Genomic DNA, 14143 nt, shown 5'->3' on the forward strand with positions numbered 1-14143 from the left:
GGCCTGGAGGCATCAGAGTTTGCTCCTCACTCCTTCCGGATTGGTGCTGCTACGACAGCTGCCCACTGGGGTTTATCTGTGAAGAGGATAAAAAACTTGGGTCGGTGGAGGTCGGATGCATTCAAAGCTTATGTGAGGAAATAATGTGCTTGTGTACTCACAATTTTGTTTTAACCCTAGGTCCGGACACTATTCATATCTGGATAGTCGGTCACAGTATTGTGCATTGGGCCGCTGACAGAGCTCGTCAGTCTGGATTGGGAGATGGCCTGGGCCTCCCACAGCACGTGCAGGTGTCCTGGATCTCCAGAAGGGGGATGCGTTGGAGGGAATTCTTGCCACGCATGCATAGGCGTGTCCTCCTGGTTGGCCCTCCTTCGGCGATTGTGATACAGCTGGGAGAGAATGATCTGGTTTCCACTCCCTGCTTCGTGCTGCGTATGGCCATGTTACAGGACTTAAGGGAGCTGGCGGCTATGGTGCCTAATGCTAAATTGATTTGGTCACAGTTGCTTCAACGCCACATTTGGCGGGGTAGTCCCAGCCCAGCGACTGCTGAACGAGCTAGGAAGCGGATTAACTCCATGGTGGGCAAGCTCGTGGTGGGCTTGGGCGGCTTGGTGATTCCTCACCCTCTTATTTCCTTCAAGGCTGCGGTCCTGTACAGGAATGATGGGGTTCATCTTTCCACGGTTGGGAATGATGCTTGGTTGGATGCGGTTGTGTCCAGGTTGAGGGTGTGCTTTGGTTGGTGAGTGGTTGGCGGCGAGCGTAAGGGCTCGGGTGGCGGTTAGGCATTGGTTAAATTGGTTGGTGGAGGGGTATGGATTGGCTGTGCCTACCCCTCCAATGCTGTTGCTGCATGGGAATTCCGTTAAAGGAATTCTGGGGCTTACCATCCCCTTGTCCAAACCCCTGGAATCGGGTGCGGGCCGCGTAAGACCCCAAGGAGCATGCGGGGAGGAACTGAAGGGTCTGTAGCGCAGCCCCAGTTGCCCTGTCTTGTTCCTCCACACTGACTCTCGCTGGAATCTGGGAGTCAGTGCTATCCCCCAAGGTAGGGGGATAGCTAGTCATAACCAATGCCTATGCAACCACTCACAAAATTTGTATGATAATAAAGTTGTGGCCAAAATTATGCCAAAAACCTTAAACAAAAATGATGTGTGATGTGTGAGTTATTGGGGTAGGGGTGTTTTGGGGGACCTCAGCACGCAAACCTAGACAGCATCTTAAAAAGTAGAGACATCACCTTGCCAACAAAGGTCCGTATAGTAAAAGCTATGGTTTTCCTAGTAGTGATGTATGGAAGTGAAAGCTGGACCATCAAGAAGGCTGATCGCCAAAGAATTGATGCTTTTGAATTATGGTGCTGGAGGAGACTCTTGAGAGTCCCATGGACTGCAAGAAGATCAAACCGATCCATTCTGAAGGAAATCAGCCCTGAGTGCTCACTGGAAGGACAGATCGTGAAGCTGAGGCTCCAATACTTTGGCCACCTCATGAGAAGAGAAGACTCCCTGGAAAAGACCCTGATGTTGGGAAAGATGAAGGGCACAAGGAGAAGGGGATGACAGAGGACGAGATGGTTGGATAGTGTCCGCGAAGCTACCAGCATGAGTTTGGCCAAACTGCGGGAGGCATTGGAAGACAGGAGTGCCTGGCGTGCTCTGGTCATGGGGTCACGAAGAGTCGGGCATAACTAAACAACAGAGCCCTGTTGGATCAGGCCAGTGACTCTTGCCCAGCACCCTGCTCTCACAGTGGCCACGCAGATGCCTGTGGGAAACCTTCAAGTAGGACATGAGCGCAAAACCTCTCCCCTCCTGTAATTTGCAAGTGGTGTTCAAAAGCATCACTGCCTCCTACTGTGGATAAGTCCCTGACATCTCTAGGTAGGGCTAGGATTTTTCCTACATGAAACCCCAGAGAGCTGCCAATCAGTGTGGACAATACTGCGCTACATGGATCACAGGTGTAAAGCAGTTCCCCATGAACCTATGATATTGGCCCTTTCATTAGGATTACAGCACCTATTTACCTTAACCTCCTTCCTAATTACCCTCTGGCTTCCCTTCTGTCAACCTGTTTCCTCACCATCACGTGGCTGACTCATCCTGTTCCAATTCTATTGGTTGTCATTCAGATACTCGAAAAGAGCTGCCTTGTTTATGCTATGTCTTATGCTTTTGCAGTTTAAACATGCTTGTTCTTAAGAGATGCCCTTGAAAACCTGGCCTTCTTCCTCTGAACACACTGCCATTTATCAACAGGGTACCCAAAACAGGACCTACCTTATTACCATTCAGGATCTGTATGCAGCCTGAGATGATGTGTCAGCTGCCTGGTGGGGAGATGAGGAGACAAGCATATGGGGAGCAAAGGGGTTATTAGCAAGAGCAACAAGGTAAATACAATTATTTCAACTCCAAAGAAAAGGCCTGCAGATTAGGGGCAACATCAAAGAGAATCTTGTCATTAAGAATCAAGTAATCTCAGATGCCCTATGTGGCCTTATCTTGCTCTCTTACCTGAAGTGCTACTTCAAAGTCAATGAAATGCGGCCCAGCCTTCTTGGCTTCCAATCTGTATATATAGACATGAACTCTGTCAAGGCATCACCATTGCCAGTCCATCCTTGGGATTCCTTGCAGTGGCACCAACAAATTTTCTAAGAGCCATGAAGTTTGTCTGTCTTTTCTTTGCATTGGTCTTCCTTTGCAGTGCCCAGGCTGATGAAGCAGATCAGGCCAAAATGGAGAAGCAAGAGGGAGAGAACCTGAAAGACTTCCTCCCGGGGGAAGACCCTGCTGGTGACGATCAAGGTTTGCAGGATGAAGGTAATTGTTATGTACATGGAAGATGATCGCCTGCACCTTCCATGGTGGATAGGTTCTGGATTTCACTGGGGTGCAGAGATTCATTCTTCCACTGAAATCTCTTAAAATGCTTCTCTTTGGATGGAACATGGCCTGATGATAGTTATGCATGCTCTTGTCAGCATCACCATTCCTGATAGAGATATGCTGGCTCCGTGGTGGACAATTGTCTCTACGTACTCTTAGATAGGATTGTCTTTGCATTGCATCAAGTCACCAATATAAACACATTCTAGATGAATGGTTGAGTGACATGCTACTTCATAGTAGCCAAGAAGTTACAGAACCTCAAGCTTGAGAATTTCTAGCTCAACCTGTTGGGGTTGGGAATGCCCACACTGTAGGGTTTCAACTATACATCAGAGGCATGTATTAGGGTAAAGTGTGCCTTTAGGAGGATGAGGATTAGGAGAATGAGGATTATGAGCATGATCATGTTGTTGTTGTTGTTAATCACATAAATGCATTTCGTTGTGTAAAATCGTTTACAGCAGTGTTTATATTAGGCAAAACTGCATGCAAAATCCCAAAACATATTTAATCATAACCCATGGCAACTTATAAAAATACAGAAATATTTAAGACTAATATAAAATATATGCATCATACAGAGTCTATAACCAGAGAGCCGACAACAGTGAAGCCATATAATAATGAAACCAGGAAATCCATAAAAGGTAACAGGCAATTAGCAATAAATCAATAAAGATGGAGAAGCATTAAAACAGCTCATCACGTGCTATCAGATGCCTGAGAACAGAGGAAAGTTACAAACAGGTACCAAAAAGAGTTACTAGGAGTAAAACGCTGAGGATTCTTCAGAAGGAATATCCCCCTCCTCCTCTCTCTGTTGAGCTCTGCAGGGATTGCAGGAGGATACAGATGACAGGTAGTTGTGAGTGAGAGGGCAGGTAGGTGGGGGCTGCCTGGAGGAAAACTCATGTTGGTAGGGGAGTGCCCCATTTACCTCAATGGACCAGCCATCGCTGAACTGCTCTCATCATCAAGATGTTCAGCTGAAATTGGCCCTGATCTTAAGCCCATGGGGTGTTAGGTCATTTCTGTGTCTCACAGCCCTTCAAGTATATTGAAGAATGTTTCCCTCCTCTTCTATATGCAGACTCTGGGCCAAAGGCTTCTACACGACTTGCGGTCGTCGGCTGCTTTGGCAACAAAGGATATTGCCTGCCACGGGGCTACCGATGCCACAATGGCTTGAAGTGGGAGGAGAAATGGAACAACTGTCCATTCCGCAATGTTCTGCTGTGCTGTGTGCGCTGAGGCAAGAAATGGTGAAGTTCCAAGAAACTCCTTGGCAGAAGTTTTTACAACCACCCGGACGAATGAGCCAGTCTGCTCCTTTCAAATAAAGCATTGGTTAATTGATTCCACTCCTTTCAGAAAACCATTGGATAATTTGTCACTATCCCTTCAATAAATCTCTGATTAACTATATCCACCCACCACTCAAGTGGTTATTCTTTGTTTTTCTCTTTTTGCATATTTGCATGATTGGGGAATCTAGAATCCTTGTGTTATTAATTAATTTTCTATTATGCTTTGGTTGGGGCACATTTTCCATGAAGGTTGGCTTAAACTGACACAGCCTTTTACATGCTTACTCAGAAGGAAGTCCCATTATGTCTGCTGGGGTTTACTCCCAGGAAAGTGGGGAGGGAGGATTATAGCTCTGCATGCCTTGGTTCAAACCCTGACATCTTGAGGTGGGGCTGGAAATAATCCTTGTCTGAAATCCTGGAAAGTTACTGCTAATCAGTGTGGGCCATCCTGAGATCCTGACCAGTGGTCTGATCCCATATCAGTTGGCTTTCTACATTTCTAAGTAAATGTAGGATGTAGAAATGTAGTGCATAACCTTTTCCCATTTAGGTTCCTTTCTCCTAAATTTTAGGAAAAACACATGAGGCACCACCTCTTTTTAACTCTCAGAAGGCAATGCTAAAATTCAAAAGGAGTTATCGCATTTGCTCATAATGTACACAGAAAGTGGCCCTTGATAGAACTAGATAGAAATGGCTTCTGGTTCAGCATAAAGGTTTGATGGGGTCAACTGCACATCACATGTCAGGGATTGAAGGAAAGGAAGGATGCATGCCGGCATCCAATGAATTCCCTCTGAGATCTCGAGATCTCCTAATGGAGGCCCCATCTGGACAGCTGACACCAGAAATGGGGCCATTACCCTGCTGTAGAATGACTTCCTCTTTACTGTGCAAAAGCTTGAATGGCTACCCAGTTCTCAAACGATAAGGGGGGGCGGGGGGAGAGACTGTCTGGAAGATAAATAATAACCCAAATTCCATTAGTTGAAGTTCACAAGTGTCATATGTGGAGAGCCTGCCCCCCCTTCAGTAACTTCACAGATAAGAATTAATGAGGGATGCGGGTGGTGTTGTGGGTTAAACCACAGAGCCTAGGACTTGCCGATCAGAAGGTCAGTGGTTTGAATCCCCGCGACCGGGTGAACTCCCATTGCTCAGTCCCTTCTGTGGGGTTTTCCACTTCTCCCATACTTTCTAGACATGGATCCAAGCAGTTTTGCCTTTGCTCCACTACTCCCCCTCCAAAAAAACCTAAACCCTTGCTCTTGAAAGCTAAATCAGAACAAACAACGATCTGTTGGAAAATGCCCTTTGTTTTGATTCAGCGCTAAACCATGAGTGGGGTGAATGGAAGTGTGGAAGAGCCCTTAAATTGAAATTAGCCAGGCAATTCCCTCTGCAGTGCATAGCAGTTAAGCATGGAAATTGCTCCCACAAGAGGCAGTGGTGGCCACCAAATTGGATGTCTTTAAAAAAGGATTAGATAAAGTATTGGAGGAGAAGGAGGCTATCAATGGCTACTAACCCTGGTGACTATGCTTTCCCAAGGACTCTCCAAAATCTGGAGTTGGCGCCGGGTGGCATTCATAGCAGCAGAGTGGGAGACCAGGAGATGGAAAGAAAGACATACTGAACTAAGCATTCAGCAGGGACAAAGGTGGCGCTGAGGTCTAAACCACTGAGCCTCTTGGGTTTGCTGATTGGAAGGTTGGCTGTTTGATTCCCCACAACGGAGTGAGCTCCCATTGCTCTGTCCCAGCTCCTGCCAACCTAGCAGTTCGAAAACACATGAGTGCAAGTAGATAAATAGGTACCACTGCAGCGGGAAGGTAAAGGGCATTTCCATGCGCTCTGGTTTCCGTCATGGTGTTCTGTTGCGCCAGAAGTGATTTAGTCATGCTGGCCCCATGACCTGGAAAGCTGTCTGTGGACAAATGCCGGCTCCCTTGGCTTGAAAGTGAGATGAGTGCTGCAACCCCATGGTCACCTTTGACTAGACGGGTCCTTTACCTTTTTTACCTGCCTTGACTGTGGGAAGCAGTACATTTCTGAATACCAGTTGCTGGAAACCACAGAGGGGAGAGCATTGCTGTGCCCAGATTCTGCTTGCGAGCTTCTTATTGGGCTATCTGGTTGGCCAATGTGAGAACAGGATGATGGACCAGACTGGCTTCTCTCAGAACAAGGAGGAGAACAAACTTCTGTGCTTGGTGGTGCATGACTTCTATTCCTGTGCATTCTTCAGGAGGAGCTTGAAAAACTTGCAAATCCCTTAAATTATGAAACACCTTGTTCTGAATATCTGAACTTAGAAACCATCTCCAAATACATTATATGGCATAAACATCTTATCTTTATGTCTCAGGCTTTCAGTCTGTCCAGTCTAGGGTTGTTATATTTTGAAGAGCAAAAAAAGAGAGCCACCAGAGCCTGAACCCAAAATACCCCAGACGTTTCCTTTAAAATGTAAAAATCCAATCGGACAGGCATGTTGCCCTCCTCCAAAAGAGAACATGTCTGGGGTTTCCTGGACGTATGGCAACCCTAGTCCAGCACAGCTATTCCAACATCTTTCCAAAGCATCAGCCCACAGCACTTTCTGTTTCAACAGTGCAATATTGCAAAATGCTACATTGGTCTTGGGACAAACATATACAGTGGTACCTGAGGTTACATATCCTTCAGGTTACATACGCTTCAGGTTACAGACTCTGCTAACCCAGAAATAGTGCTACAGGTTAAGAACTTTGCTTCAGAATGTGAACAGAAATTTTGATCCGGCGGTGCAGCGGCAGCAGGAGGCCCCATTAGCTAAAGTGGTGTTTCAGGTTAAGAACAGTTTCAGGTTAAGAATGGACCTCCGGAACAAATTAAGTACTTAACCCGAGGTACCACTGTATTGTTTCTTAGCTTTGCAACCGCAAAGTTTGTGTACACCTCTTATTGCTTCTTGGCCCAGCTGTGTTCTAGTTTCAATTTCCTCGCTCTTCTGCAAATAGGACTCTTCTGTCAAAAGTGTGGTCTTTAAAAAGGCAGCTATAATCTTATTTGCTCAAAGCGGCACATTGTGTGTTTTTTCAAAAAAGAAAACACTTTGGGTTTATTGATTTAAACTGCAGTCATTACAAAAGATTCTTTTAAATAAACTCACACAAAGGAAGGAAGACAAAAGGCAATGTAGCAATGGGGAAAAAATAAATTCAATGTGCATCTTCGTGGTCGTAAAGTTTACCTTAAATGAGAAATCCATTGTTTAAATACAGGAATACAAAGACTAAAGCTGTGTTTGGAATGTCTTTTGATGGGCACTTGAAACCAAAGGGTACATTTTTTCCTCTCTTTAAGTACTTAGCAAAAAAAGAAGCAAGCAGTCTTCCATTTTATTGCCTCACAGTACAGCTTGTGAGTATTCATTCCAGAGGCCAGAATTGAAATTCTGACTGTACTGAACTCGTTGACAAAGCTTTTAATGGCCATAGTGTGGTCAGAATTTAATCCCATCCAGCAAAGGCCTTGCTGGGGCATAGAGGCAATGAAGCACACTGAACTGAATTTACAATAAGGCACCAAAAGGTGAATGATATTAAATAAATAAACCAAACATAGATGTCCTGTTTCCTCTAAAAGTAATTTTTCATTTTCTAAAAATAAAATAACCAAAAAAAGTGTAAACTTACAAAACATGTCATTGTAGTATAATATATTAAGCTGTCGGGGGAAGAAAAAATACTTCAGAAAATAATAATAATAATACAGTGGTACCTTGGGATGCGAATGGGATCTGTCCCGGAGCCCTGTTTGCATCCTGAAGTGAATGCAACCCATGACCGCCTGTCATGCAACCCATGACCGTGGGTTGTGTTTTGTCACTTCCATGCATGCACATGACATCATTTTGACCGTCTGCGCATGCGCGCATGGTGAAACCCGGAAGTCATGCTCTCCGTTACTTCCAGGTCACTGCGGAGCGCAACCCGAAAATACTTAACTTGAAGCATATTTATCCCAAGGTATGACTGTAATAATAATTTATTATTTATTCCCCACTCATCTGGCTGGGCTTCCCCAGCCACTCTGGGCAGCTTCCAACAAAATATTAAAATACAGTAATACATCAAACAACAAAAGCTTCCCTAAACGGGGCTGCCTTCATATGTCTTCTAAAAGTCTGGTAGTTGTTAGAACAACAACTTTGACATCTGGTGGGAGAGCATTCCACAGGGCAGGTGCCACTACCAAGAAGGCCCTCTAAGATTAACATGGAAGATCATAATGTAAGCATAAAAGAATATATTATACAAATTCATCATACAATAAAAAACAGGTTTCAGCAATAAATATGCTTTGGTGATTTAAATAAGCTTTATATCGTTGTGCAGTGACAAGTAAAATCTGCTCTTCATCTCCTCTCTTAGGTTTAGGGTTGCACATTTATTTTTCTGTGGGGGGGACCCTCAGATTACTTTCTTGTTGGTCAGGTTCAGTTGCTATCACTTGAGGCTGTGGCAGGACACCTGTGGCATTGAGACCAACTCGGTCTCCCGAGACAGACGAATGAAAGCAACAAAAACCCTTTCCCACCCCTGGGTTCTTTTGGGAGGAAAAATGGGGCCTAAATCTAAGTAAGTAAGTAGCTAAGGAACTAAATGAGTGCAAGAACCCTCTCCCAGTCACTGTCATTCAGAGGCATACAAAAGGTAAGAGGAACATTGATCTTGCAGTGAAGTAGAACTGAGTAATCTGAGCTGTTATTCAAGTTGCTTGCATACTGAAATTCTAGCTGTGTTTCGGTTAGCGACAATTCCCGTAAGATGCCTTTGTACCAAGCCATAAGGAAGTTGTTAGCAAGTTCATTGAATGATAAGGGTGTTTGGTTAACTCTATTCTTTCTTTTTCTTTTTTTTCTTTTTTGAAGTAATGTATATTTGTTTTTGTACATGCGGGGAAGATAATGTTACCCTGTGGCTGCTTGCTATACAATGAAAGGAAAATGTGCAGGTATAGCAGCCTGGGGGACCTTGTTTGCAAGAAGAACGAAAATTCAGAATGGGGTGGATTAATTGCCGTGTCCAGTTGCCAACAACATGCTTTTGGATTGATTAATCGATGTTGAAAGGTTATCTTAAATTTTATCATTCCGGGTTGTGCAAAGTTCAAGGAGAGTTATAGAATATTGACACAGAAGGCCAAGCAAGCTATTGCTTATTTAGCTGACTGCTTTGGTATTGCAACTGTGGTCAGACAGGTGCTAAGAGGATGTCCCTAAGAATCATCTTAAGAACATCATAGGAGTTCTGCTTGACCAAACCAAAGGCTTGTGTAGTCCAGCATCCTTTTCTCGCAGTGTAAAGGAAGACCACAAGCAGGATTTGAATGCAACAATGCTTTGCCCAGATTCAGAGAAACTCATATTCAGAGACATTCTGCCTCTGCTTGTGCATTGTGGAACATAGCAGATAGAACTAATAGCCTTACCCTGCATGAATTTCTCTAATTCTCTTGCATAGCCATCCACGCTGGTGGTCATCATTGCATCTTTACAGTGTGAATAAGTATTTTCTTTTCTCTGTCTTGAATCTTGCCTGAATTCTAGCACGATGCAGAAGGTCCCTCCTCATCCATTTTCTCCACAACTTGATGGCCATATCTGTCCCTATCACCAGGGGCAGACTTTGATAATCTTTTGTCGTATGGTAAAAAGGTAAAAAGGAAAGGAAAAAGAAAAAGGACCCCTGGATGGTTAAGTTCAGTCAAAGGCGACTATGGGGTTGTGGCGCTCATCTCGCTTTCAGACCGAGGAAGCAGGCATTTGTCCACAGACAGCTTTCTGGGTCATGTGGCCAGCATGACTAAACCGCTTCTGGCACAACGGGACACTGTGACAGAAACCAGAGCACACGGAAATGCCATTTAACATCCCTATGCAGTGGTACCTATTTATCTACTTGCACTGGTGTGCTTTTGAACTGCTAGGTTAGCAGAAGCTGAGACAGAGCAATGGGAGCTCACCCCATTGCAGGGATTCAAACCGCCAACCTTCCAATCGGCCAGCCCAAGAGGCTCAGTGGTTTAGACCACAGCGCCACCCACGTGTAGTATGGTATAGAGTTGGAAGGACTCCGAGGTTCATCCAGTACAATCTCCTGCAATGCAGGAATATGCAGTTGTCCCACATGGAAAACGAACCTGCAACCTTGACGTTATGGTACCCTGTGAGAGCCCACAATTTGGCACCCCCAAATGGATCTTCTCAATTACGGAAGCATCTGTGACAGAGGATTGGGCAAATTCATAGAGGAAACAGCTATCAATAGCTCCCAGCCACGATGGCTATATTCCGCCTCCATGGTCAGAGGCAGGAATGATTCTGAATCCCAGTTGATGGAAACCACAGGAGGGGATAGAACTCTTTTGCTTGAATACAGCTTCAGGTTTCCTGAATACAGCTGGCCACTGTAAGAGCAGGATATAATAATAATAATAATAATAATAATAATAATAATAATAATAATAATTTATTTATACCCCGCCCATCTGGCTGAGTTTCCCCAGCCACTCTGGGCGGCTCCCAATCAAATGTTAAAAACAGTACAGCATTAAATATTAAAAACTTCCCTAAACAGGGCTGCCTTCAGATGTCTTTTAAAGATAGGATAGCTGCTTATTTCCTTGACATCTGAAGGGAGGGTGTTCCACAGGGTGGGTGCCACTACCAAGAAGGCCCTCTGCCTGGTTCCCTGTAACCTCACTTCTCGCAATGAGGGAACCGCCAGAAGGCCCTTGGCACTGGACCTCAGTGTCTGGGCAGAACGATGGGGGGTGAAGACGTTCCTTCAGGTATACTGGAGCAAGGCCATTTAGGGCTTTAAAGGTCAGCACCAACTCTTTGAATTGTGCTTGGAAATGTACTGGGAGCCAATGTAGGTCTTTTTCAAGACCGATGCTATGTGTCTCGGTGGCCACTCCAAGTCACCAGTCTAGCTGCCACATTCTGGATTAATTGCAATTTGCGGGTCACCTTCAAAAGTAGCCACACACAGAGCACATTGCAGTAGTCCAAGCGAGAGATAACTAGAGCATGCACCACTCTGGAGTGACCGTCCGTGTGCAGGTAGGGTCTTAGCCTGCGTACCAGATGGAACTGGGAAACAATTGCCCTGGACACAGAATTAACCTGTGCCTCCATGGACAGCTGTGAGTCCAAAATGACTCCCAGGCTGCGCAGCTGGTCCTTCAGGGGCACAGTTACCCCATTCAGGACCAGGGAATCCCCCACACCCACATGCCCCCTGTCCCTCAAAAACAGTACTTCTGTCTTATCAGGATTCAACCTCAATCTGTTAGCCGCCATCCATCCTCCAGCGTGGGTTGTCAGCACCCGGGGCAAGGCAAGTAATTTGCACCCCCTAACCCGTGGATTTGCGCCCCCTAACCCTAACCCCCAGATGTTGCGCCCGGTGCGGCCGGCCCCCCCTGCACCCCCCACGCTACGCCACTGGGCTTGGCCCACACCTGAGAAACCAGGAAACAGCTGCAAAGGGAAGGTTGAAGGCTGGCTACTATCTCGAAGCCAGTGGAAATAAAAGGCTGAAAGAAGGAAATGCTGGTGTGTTCCTGGTAGGGTTTTTGGGTAGAGTTTTCTTCTTCTTCAGCTGGCAAAGTGCCCAGGAAATGATGAGTGAAACATTTTTATGTTCTTTCTCAAAGATTGCAATCAACCGCATACAATCATGGATGGCAGCCATGGGATAGGTAAATGCAGAAATTCAGAATTTCTTAGCTTCCATTTGCTCCAGCAGCCCTTGTGTTGAGACATGGTTAAAGCATTCTTAACTTTATCTCCTAGCCCAGGGGCAGGGAACCTCAGGATCAGGATGGGGTGCATTACAGGTCACCCTTTCCCTCACACCATGTTCCCTTACCCAGCCTCACTCCCTCACCCATGTTGCTTTGCACCTTCAGTGCAAAGAAAAACAATCTGTTGCTCCATCCACTTTCGCCTCTGGCCCCACTCACCAATGACATGTGGCCTCCAGAAGAGACCATGGCCCTCAGGCTGAAATCACTCCGACCCTAACCACTTTCTATTCCACTTCCGGCACGCAATCCTGTCCTCCCCTCTCAACAACTCTTCTGAACACAAAATTAACTAGAAGCTTTGTGACACTAGTAAAGGTAAAGGGACCCCTGACCATTAGGTCCAGCGCAGCATACGGAAACGCTGTTTACCTTCCCGCAGGAGCGGTTCCTATTTATCTATTTGTACTTTGACGTGCTTTCAAACTGCTAGGTTGGCAGGAGCAGGGACTGAACAATGGGAGCTCACCCCATTGCGGGGATTCGACCTTCTGATCGGCAAGTCCTAGGCTCTGTGGTTTAACCCACAGCGCCACCCGCATCCCCTTGTGACACTAACTCATGCCTTATTGTTTCTCCATGCGTCTTACTTCCGGAAGACGCTCCTCTGTTCTCTATCTGAAGGGCTGTCTGCTCCAAGTCTGGTCTGTTGGTTTGTTTAAAATGGCTGGGCAAATCTGATTTCTCTCAGCTTCCCACATTTCCACATCCCGTTGTGATGTTAAAAAATCATACCAGCTGATGGAAACTACAGGATGAGAGAGTGCTCTTGCGCTCAGATCCTGCTCAATGGTTTCCCACAGGCCACTGTGAGAGCAGGACGCTGGACTATGTGGCCCATTGGCCTGATCCAGTAGGCTTTTCTTATGAAAATTCATCAGCATTTGTGCATCAACGTTCTCCTAATGCACACATTTGTATACAATTTTCCACAACCAATGTATTTTTGCAAAGCACTTTTCTCAAAAATTATGCATATTTTTTTTGTATGTTATTTATACTAGTACAGACGTACCTTGGTTGACAAACGTCTTAGCAGTCGAATGTTCTGGCTCCCAAATGCTGCAAACCCGGAAGTGAGTGTTCAGGTTTGTGAACGTTCTTTTGGAACCCAAATGTCCAGCAGGGCTTCTGCAGCTTCCGGTTGGCTGCAGGAAGCTCCTGCAGCCAATTGGAAGCCATGCCTTGGAATTCGAATGTTTTGGAAGTGGAACAGACTTCTGGAATGTATTCCGTTCAGCTTCCAAGTTATGACTGTATTTGCATTTTTATGGATACTTTACCGCAGTATATGCATTTCTTCATATGTTACCTGGCCGGAGAACTGCATTGTTTGAATCATAGAATTGTAAGTTGTAAGGGACCCAAGGGTCATCTAGTCCAACCCCCTGCAATGCAGGAATCTCAGCTAAAGCATCCATGACACCCAACCTCTGCTTAAATACCTTCAAGGAAGGAGAAGGATTGCTGTGTTCTGGTCCTTGCATCATTTCAACAAGTGCAAAATGGGTAGGTTTGCCTTTCAATCCAAACTGAATCAAATTTTCCCTCTCCCATTCCAGTTTAAAAGTATTTCTAAGTGCTTAATAATAATAATTCCTAAGTGCTATGAAAGAATAACATAAATATAATAAGACCGTATCACAGAAATGGTAAAAACAGCATTATAAAAACACGTAAAAATAGAAAAAGGGGTAACAGGAGGACACACTCTTATGGGTCAGGGAAAACTGATGCAAAAATAGATACATCACCAGAAACGGGTCTTGAAGTTGCCCATGAATTTTTAGACCAGGTGTGAGGAACCTTTGGCCATCCCAATGTTGCTGAACTTCAGCTCCCTACATCCCAGACCAATGTTTGCTAGGACTAATGGGAATTGTAGTTCAGGAACATCTGGGAGGCCAAAGGATCACCAAAGGGCATGTATTTGACGTTGGAACCAACATTTTACCAAGCAACATTTGTGGAGAGAAATAAAATGGGGTGGTTGTTGAAACCTCCAGCAATTGCAGCAGCTGCAGTATTTTACTTTTCCCCATTGGTATGATTGAGTGGGGGGGC

At 45.3% G+C, this 14143-nt stretch overlaps 1 long non-coding RNA gene across 1 annotated transcript; it reads left to right on the forward strand.

Moving 5' to 3' along the window:
* The first annotated feature begins 2620 nt into the window (after positions 1-2620).
* On the forward strand, positions 2621-4332 carry LOC310840284. The gene is made up of 2 exons (XR_014561895.1): positions 2621-2840; positions 4000-4332. It is a non-coding gene; the product is annotated as an uncharacterized lncRNA (long non-coding RNA).
* The last annotated feature ends 9811 nt before the right edge of the window (positions 4333-14143 follow it).

Source organism: Podarcis gaigeae, assembly GCF_964106915.1.
Source record: "Podarcis gaigeae genome assembly, chromosome: 3".
Taxonomy (NCBI): Eukaryota; Metazoa; Chordata; class Lepidosauria; order Squamata; family Lacertidae; genus Podarcis; species Podarcis gaigeae.